The sequence below is a fragment of the Pomacea canaliculata genome, linkage group LG3, assembly GCF_003073045.1.
Source record: "Pomacea canaliculata isolate SZHN2017 linkage group LG3, ASM307304v1, whole genome shotgun sequence".
In the NCBI taxonomy this organism is placed as follows: Eukaryota; Metazoa; Mollusca; class Gastropoda; order Architaenioglossa; family Ampullariidae; genus Pomacea; species Pomacea canaliculata.
The window spans coordinates 23,200,650-23,209,960 of record NC_037592.1 but is presented as its reverse complement, the minus strand read 5'-3'; the positions used below and the strand labels follow the sequence as shown (position 1 = coordinate 23,209,960).

The 9,311-nt window shown below is 45.9% G+C and overlaps 2 non-coding genes across 2 annotated transcripts; both read right to left on the bottom strand.

Annotated features, from left to right (window-relative positions):
• Window positions 1–4,517: 4,517 nt before the first annotated feature.
• On the bottom strand, window positions 4,518–4,589 carry Trnah-gug. Its single transcript has one exon. It is a non-coding gene; the product is annotated as a tRNA-His (tRNA).
• Window positions 4,590–5,065: 476 nt separating this feature from the next.
• Window positions 5,066–5,137, bottom strand: Trnah-gug. The gene has a single exon. It is a non-coding gene; the product is annotated as a tRNA-His (tRNA).
• Window positions 5,138–9,311: the final 4,174 nt, after the last annotated feature.

Sequence of the window (9,311 nt, the reverse complement as noted above, 5' to 3'; positions counted from 1 at the left end):
TGTCTGGATGCAAGTGGTTCACTGTGGCTCAGTCGCTTCTTATGGAAGGCGGAGCTCTATCTTTATCAATCCTTCGATTTTTTTTTATGTGTTATGATACATCACAAGGGAATGCTGGCTGTGAGTTTTTCTGTTTTTAGACCGGGTAAAGTCTGGAACCGACAGCCTTCTGGCCTGTACACAAACTCACTGATTGCATGTGTGTATAAGGCCTCAAGCCTTGGTCCAGACATGATTTACAACACCAGTGCTCGTCTGCCTCGGCGTTCTTATCAGCTCTTCCATATAGGAGAGTTCCTTTTATGCAACATAAACTCGAGTTAAAAATGCCTAACGCTTTCCCGTTTGTCACTTCTCTTGGACCTTTATGTCCAGTTGAGAGGGCAGAGGTCAGGTGAGGTGGAAAGATAACGACACGTAACAGTGTTTGTGTTTTCCTTTGATGAGCAGTCCCACAGCGCCAGCCAGCGCCAGATCATTTGAAGCCAACGAACCATGTTACAGCCGTCCTGTCAACCGGCCAGCCAACCGGCCACAGACTTGAAAGGAGCGAGAGAAAGAAATACGGAAGAAGACGAAAAAGGGGAAAGAAAAAGAAATTCCCGCACACAGTAGTGTGTTCAAGCACGAAGAGTTTATTTATAGTAGGGGGGGGGTAGCTAATGTTACTAATATAGGTGTGGGGATGCTAATGGTTTTAACGTGTAGGGGTGTGTGTTGGGGGCTGTTGATATAATTAGTATGTGTAGGTGGGAGGTATTGGTATTATTAGTATGTTTAGGTGTGTGTGTGGGGTATTGATATTATTGTGGTGTTGGGGGGGGGGATTGATATTATAGTGTGTGTAGGTGTGAAGGGGATCGGAGCGGGAAAGGCTCCCAGAAAAAGTCTTTGGCCAACAGATTTTGCTGACCGGCTCTCTCTCTCTCTCTGCGATAGCTACTCCTCCCTACAGTCATCTAGAGAACGGTTAGGGAGGTGGAGGAGCCTGCAGACGGCGACTGTTGGCGTGGCTCCGGCTGTTATGCCTGACTATGTAGATGTGGTCACAGTGTGCGTGGACGATGTTGCGGTCAAAGGGACACACGGTGCGTGCAGATAGTCCAAGAGGCGGCGACGTTGGACAGACCGGGTGTCGCCAGGGGAAGAGGCTGTCAAGCGTATCGACGGCAGCGTATCGTTGCACCACACTGCAGTGGAACGTTTACTGTATACGGATTGCGACACATGTCACAGCCACGGGTGTCGTAACTATAGGAATAACAAACTTGCAATGGCAGGAGCTTAGTCAACTGACGGCGTAACGGAGGACATAGGACAGAGGTGGTAAACCGACACGCTTGACATTATTCTGACATTTGGAACTTAATGCAAATGATCATTGCCACGATGTTACACGCATGTTACTCGTCATAACTCTCATAAAATATTTACATAACACACTCCGTTATAAGGCTGTTTGCAGGCTAGGATGAATAATTTAGAATGTCATAAGATGTTGCCCGTGTGTTTTAAAGTGAGTGTGAGAATGTTGTAAGACAACGTACACGTGACAATGTCTTAAGAGTTTATGTCGGAGTGTTATAAGAGTGTGTGAACGGTAGAATGTCATAAGACTATGTGCATGACAGATCACCTCACGATGCTGGAGGGGGATTGACATTTTCTGAAAGCAGATATGAACATGCGCTACAATAAATGGCGAAAATTAGACGCAAATGTCACGGAATAGACCGTAGAATTGGGGAACGGCCACCGAGGAGGCGTTCGAACGAGGGCGCTAACATCCCTCTCCCTCCCTCTCCCTCCTTCTCTCTCTCACACACTAACACGCACAAAGAATCATAAAAATGCATAAACCAACACACGTGCTCACAAGAGTGCTAAGACTTACATACACGTAAAACACACACACACATGGACATACACGTGCAAGGATGTGCACGCACGTGCGCAGTGTGTTTGGTTGTGTGTGCAAGCTGCACGTGATGCAGCAAAGAGCAAAGGAGCGGCCGTTGCACACACCCCGCCCTAGCAATTTCGTCAAAAACGGGGCTGCGCAAAACTGCATCGTCACAGTGACGACAACAACAACCGAGGGCTGACGTGTGCGAGCATCGATCCCTGGCCGAGGAAGGTGGGGCCGGGCTGCTGCTGCTGCTGCCGAGCTCCGTGCTGTCGATGGAGACGAAAGTGCAGCCTAGCGATTCCACCAGTTGACTTTCTCCGTTGGGTCAGCGGAGACGACAGCTCTAGAGATTTGATGAAAGAGGTAATTGTGCCGATGAAGACAACAACTGCAACATCGCGCAGCGTTTTGATCGCAGTCACGCTTGGCTGGCTTTACCCTTTAGCAGCGAACCACTTCTCGTCACTCACTGTCTCTTTCGATCCCTGCACAGTCTTTGTCTTTGTTTGTTTGTGCCGCTTTTACGAGTTCTTTCTTTCTCAAAATCATTTCACACAAATATTCTTAGGTCATCAAGGATGCAGCTTCTGGCAGAGCTAAAGCACCCGTTAATTAGGATGAAATATATCACCTGGCGTGACGTCACCATGTTTGATCACTACCTGTGTGCACAGGTGAGAATCCGGGTTTTGAAGGCTTAGACCTCGCAAATAAAAATAGGGTTTTTCCCCCGAAGACTTTCACACTCTTTTAATTAGTTTCATTCACCCATTATTATGTTTTAACAAGCTTTATTCCGTTATTTCTATATTTTAATGAGTTTCATTCACTCATTATTCTAGTTTAATTACATTCATCCATTCACTGTTACATTATTGCTGATGTTGTGTGCTATAACATATTTTTTCTAGCGATGAAGCTAGCAGACGAGGAAATATAATTAACCCTGGCTCTAACCCGGGTATCGCGAGTATCGCACGCGCCAGGACAGACAAAAAAGGAAACGGTTTCAAGACACACTTAAAGACTTAGTAAGGTAGGGATGGTGAAACATATTTTTTTTTCGAATGGCTACATAAAGTTCAACGTAAGATACTATCCCCCCATCATCACACCTTCAACTTTTGACCTCAAAGTACATCAGCATGCACAGAAAGAGGTCACAGTCATCACAGCACCATAAGTCTGATTAGCATGTTCCTAACTTAACTAAGGCTTTCACAACATACATGTACTTATGCACTAACCTGACCTTTGTGTTGTTGAACCCCTCCCCCATCCCTTTCTGTACATGGTGATGTTTGTAGGCGAATATATCTGGGAATGGAAAGTTCAGATTTGGGAAAACAACAACTTGCACTGAGCTCCGCTCATCATTCGCACAACTATTCCGCAGTCCACGAGTCTTTAATGCACGACAAGACATTATGCACGTGGGCGCACACACACCAGACGTTGCATTTGTGCGTCCTTTTAATCTCATCTGTTGAAGGAAACAGCCCGGACAGAAAGAAAGGTGGAGGTGGCGAGAGGTGAGAGGAAGGGGTCAAGGGAAGTGGAGAGAGTGGTTATCGGGGCTTTACCCCGAATTTAAGCTTTAAGTAAATAGTCGCCGCATTAGAGGAATTTTAAATGTCGGGGGAGAATTTTGTGAGCTGGATATTGAAGATGAGTGACTTGTTGACAGAGTCGATGGTGGGTGGTGATGGTGGGCGTGTTTGTTTGTGCGTGTCCAAATCCTCAAACACACTTATACCTACTCACTCAAGCAACACACACATATTCAAAAATTAAAAAAAGAGGTGTATTGATATCCGACTTTCCAAGTGAGCTGCCAGCTACAAATTAAAAAAACAAAACAAAACAACAAAGAAATATTCAAACACTAATGAAAGAAAGAAAGTTTTAGAACAGTCCAGTGCTACATCAATGCGATTCTGTTAATGGTCGAGTAGGCTAACAGATTAGTAATTCACAACCATTTAGAGCTCTCATCGACGCACTTTAACACCTAAGAAACGCTAAAGCTAATCACCCGCACCATTTCCTCCGTGGAGCTCAGCTTCCCCCCTTCCACACTACCCTGTCCTTACTCCCGCTGGACAAAGCTCACCACCCACCCCTCATCTACCCTCTTCTCCGAGCCCGGGGAATCGATGGTGCCATGCACTGACGACCCGCTGGCGCTGTTTGTCTGCCTTCGTTATTATTCGCCGTGCTTGCCTTGCACTAATCTCGCCGTTTCCGGCGAGCGCTTTCCGTCCGGCGAGCGTTTTCCGTACGCTAGGTGTCCGCTGATGGTGTTGACCCCCGTGTGTGTGCACAGCGTTAGGCGAGCGACGGGTGGAGCTTTCTTCACACAAAACTTGCAGTCACTGCGCCGCCTAGCGGCAGTCCGGGTGTATTGAGGTGTAACGGGGTGGGCAAGACGACGAGGGGAAAAGGTGGAGAGAGTTAGGGGAAGAGAAATCAGATTATAAAATTTATTATTTATCCATCAGAATGAGAAAACATAATTTCGCCGTTTATATGGTCTTGAAAAAAACTAACGATGTAATTAATTTTTATTCTAGAACAAATTGTTTCACATTAGAGAAGAAAAAAATCTTGCCGTGACCCGGATTCGAACCGGGGTTATTGCGGCCACAACGCAAGGTCCTAACCACTAGACTATCACGGCTGGTGGAGGAGGAGAACTCTAGTATCAATAGATTCCCAAACCTCGCGGGTTGCGAGTGGAGACATACCCGAGTCGCCTGCATTGCTAGAGAATCGAAACAGTAACAGTGACAAGAAATAACTGCGCGAGTGCGTTACTCGTAATCGATGTAAAAAATAACAAAAACCCAGCAAACATCGCTAATCATCAAAGGCAGTTCATTAACGGTACACAACTACATGGTTCACTGAGTTTCCCTGTTCAGGTTTTCAGGCACAACCCACTGTTCAATGATAGTAATAAGAGCGTACCCGATACTTCTGTGCTTGACTTTATCATGATGTCGGACCCAAATAATGTATTTTTACGAAGCAATTAAACAAATAAACAAATAAGTAAAACGAAAGATGTCTTAGTATTGTCGACATTGCTCTGCGACAGAAAAAGAAACACGCGGCTGTATTACACTCATGTGAGGAATAAAAAAAAAATTTCCTTGCCGTGACCCGGATTCGAACCGGGGTTATTGCGGCCACAACGCAAGGTCCTAACCACTAGACTATCACGGCTGGTGGTGGTGATACTATTAGTCCTGATGATGATTGTTGTCAAATCCTGCAACAACTGTTTACAGCTCTAGGGAGTGGTCTTGATTCCAGAGTTGAATTACAAGTGTCGCAGGAGAGTGCCACACCATTTTGACACCGCCCCTCAAAAAGCAGGCACTGACGGTTGATAACGGAAGGATTACAGTGATAAAGGTCGCCTGCTGCGCACGTCACACGGCAAACGTAACATCCGGTTTGGTGTGATTCAGGTTTTATCCTGGCCTCTACGTCTGCTGCCAGACGTGTTAGAGCAGTTACAATTGCAAAGAGAACAAAAATGAATGAAAAAAACAATAATAAACAAAAACCAGTGAGACTGGAAAAGGGAGACTGTATTGGGAAGAGCATTGACTACATCCAGCGTCAGGAGATCTTTTTCGTGTGAATATCTTTTCATTCGTGACAACTTTCAGCAAATTTTACACTGTTAGTTGAGGCTATGTCATGTCTTGCTTTTGATCGACATTTCTAGCGTCGTCGACGACATCAGAATAATCACATTGGTTCTGTTTATGTTAATCATCGGCGTCTCGTTGACAGTAGCATTGTCGCCATCATCGTTACCACTACCACCTCTGCTGCCAACATCATTATTGATGCACTCATTCCGTGTGATTAGCTATATAGATGCAAACATTGGGAAAAAAAGACAGTGCGTGTACATTGAGGTTGCTGCGAGTGGTACCAGCTATGCCGGTGGTCATGGAGAGCAACTGGGTAGACGCAGCGGTTGATAGGACTCCCCGGTTAGTCCTAACTGGAGTGGTGGTGATCAGGTCCTGCGTGAAACGACCAATCCACTCCTTTACCATTACCAGTCAGTTTTTCCTTCCACTGGCTCTATTCGGAGTCGAATCTCACCCCAAGGTACTATAACAAGACAGCCCCAGCACCGGGAATAGTTCCACCGATATCCACCCCGCAAGTTAGTTGTTGAAGTCGTTACAATATTCAGTCAATCGGCTGAGTACAACAGTCCCTGTTGTGAGAGGGTGGCCATTGCTGTCTTTTATTGAGCTGTTTTCATCCTCTGTCTGATGTCACAATTCACTACTTTGAAATTTGTATATGCTCGGGTTTCTTTTTTTCCCCTTCATATATCTTCTTGCCTCTCAGAGATTAAGGATATCTTTTGCGACCCATGTTGTTTCTTCTTCCCTCGCCTCCTAGAACCTGTGAAGTAGCTTCTCTCTTATGTTTCTAGCGAAGGTGTCTACATCACAGCCTGCCATGTTCAAATTAGTCATGTCCAATTTAAGATTTGGGGATCTTCGCAACGTTTGGTTCTCGCAGTTTCAAAGTGAATTCAGGGGCTGGTTTAGCGGTGTGTCGCCTTCAGATTGAACTTCCAGCTCGTTAAGACAGGGTTATGGCCACTGCCTAGGTCAGATCCTATGTCAGACCCTGGGTACGATTGGTCTTGTTGATGCTGTATTTGACACGCTTCGGCAGAAGGAGAATTATATTAGGACCAAATAATCTGTTCAGTGCCAAGTTCTCATCATGAATTCTTTGCGAGGGAGTCGAGGTGAGACAATGATTTTATGCAAACTTTACAAGTGTTAGGCTCGTACTATTGTTTTCACCAAGTTTTACCTACCATTCCTATACATTTCTGCTAGGAGTCAGAGCCGATCTTGTCGTTCTCATCATGAATTCTTTGACAATGGTTTCATGCAAACTTTAGAAGTGATAAGTCCACTTCGCAATGTTCCGCTTCATGAAACTCCTCCACTTTGTGGAGTTCATCCTTCTGGAAATGTGTGTACAGCTGATGACAGCTCCTACCAACTCCATTGTGCTCATTTCTGGTTCCTCTCCAAATTTCTAGATCCTGTCACAGCTACTGTCTCACCAAAGCCTGGTCATCTGACTTCTGCTAGTCCCACGGGTACCACCAGCTACTGAGTGAGTTGTTTTAAATGGAGTCACGACTCACGTGCGAGCATTCCTTGTACATGCTAATGCACCTTCTCTCAGCTTTACAGCTGGTTGGCTCCAGAAACACATTTCTCGCTGGTACTTGCCGATGAGGCCTCTAGAGATCCGTTACAATTTTCCTCTCTGTCGATTATCCAGTCTTTCCTCTAGACTTATACACTTGATGGCGCCCATCACCTCTACAACCGGACCACAGTCGATATCCTTCAACCGATGGGTTGTCCTGGTGGAGAACAGGTGGGCACTAAGCCGTGGTCGATACTTTCCCCGTGAGAAGCCTAGTGATGCTGTGATAGGATCCCGATTTGATGAAGGAGTTTACTCTCTTGGGTCTTTATCTTACCCCAAATTCCCACAAGACAGTAAGTTCAATTGCCCCGGCTAGAATAGAGATGGAGTAGCAAAGAGTGGTCATACCGCTCTCACGCCACCATACGGGTTCGCAGAACAGTTACAGGGTCCTGTGGACCGGGTGGATTGCACCCCAAGAGCACTGTTGCCTTTGTCATTCGAACAGAACACAAGAACATTTTCCTTCTGTATATTGGACAAAAATGATATTATCCCCAGTACGACATATATATCTATACTGACAGTATATTGACATACTTTGAAGACCAAGATGATGACGATGACATGACAACAGGAGCAACAGTAACATAACCAGCGCGACCCCCCCACCCCTCAAGATTTCCCTAGCCCCCTTCCCCCACTCAACACCACCAATTTTTTCACAACCTGATTCTATTTTCCTCTTCAAGGATTTTTTGCTCATGGTCCTTTACCCTTGTCCTTGAAGGACTTAAGAAATCATTTTTCCGTTCCAGAACTCAATTTCCCGCTTGTGTTGGCCTGGCGACCTCGGCAGGAGGGGTTCCACGGAGCCTGACGGTAGCTGTGCCTCACACGCGCAGCGCCTGTGTAGCGCGTGCATGACAGCTCTTTCGTTATGAAGTGGTCATTCCGCCCTCCTTCACATCTTGGCCAGGCGCCTGCCCACGGGAGGAAACCGACCAGTGTTCGCTTCAACGCGGAGGGTTAGTTGTGGGCTGCCCGTTGGCAAGTGTGTGTGTGTCTGTGTGAAAGAGTGTGTCAGTGGCGGAAGAAAATGCAGACTCCATGCTGGCAGTGAAGGGCATTCCCATTCTTGCCTCCTCAGTTTTTTTTTTGGATGGGACGGATGGCCGCCTGGTTCCTCTCCATATATGTGTATGTGTTGGTTATGCGTATGAATGTAAGAATGGGTGTGGGTATGGGTGCGCGTGCTTGAATGCATTCTGACAGTGTGTGTACACATAGATATATGTTGGTGAGTATGTACATGGATGTGAATGTGCGCTTGATAGACAGATAGGGTTGCTAACAATGAACAGCCAGAAGGGTGAGTGCGCGAGGGCGTACAGGGCATTTCTGAGCGGGTGTTTTCTCAAAGGAAAGAAAATTGCACGAATACATCAATCCAACTTCTTGTCCGCCCTTGATTGTGACAGCAACATCTGTCTGATTCAACCGTTTTGTTTTCTTTTCGGTTTTTTTTTTTTTGGTGATGTTATACATAACAGAAGACATTGTAACCATAACCTGGTTAGCAGCACAACCGAAGCCTTCGTGACATTATTATTTAAAAATAAACATTTTCAAGTTTCAAGTATTGCCGTAAGAAAACTATTTCCTTTGAAGATGTGGGCATTTTTATTCTTTCATCCCTCTCAGCATTATTCTGTGAGTAAAACTGTTTGCCAGCTCATTCTGAAGGCGTTATCCTCGTTTGCTTGTCCCAGTGTTTGCACTGTTCTCTCCCTGCGCTAGGGTATTATTACGGGTCAAGAGGTCAGCACAAGCACCACAAACACCGTCGTTCCTGAGAGTCTTATGTGTGTCTCACCACTTCCGCTCCCCTCCTCTCTCTTCCCTGCTTCTCTCCTTCCGAGTCACGACCTTCACCTCTGGGATCTCTTGTCTGTCATGTGACCGTCCTGGTTGCCCTTGTCCTGGTATCACTCGGTCAGTGAGGGACTGCTGAACAATCAGAGAGCATTGCTTAGGTATTATAACTGTTCACAAAGATTTTGTTCACATAATTGAAAGGCTGGAATTCCAGGTTCGCATTGTAGGATGAAGCCTGGGGACACACCTTTGACACATTCGTTGAGATCATCAAGGGCAGTATTATCACAAGTTACTCGAAAACAAC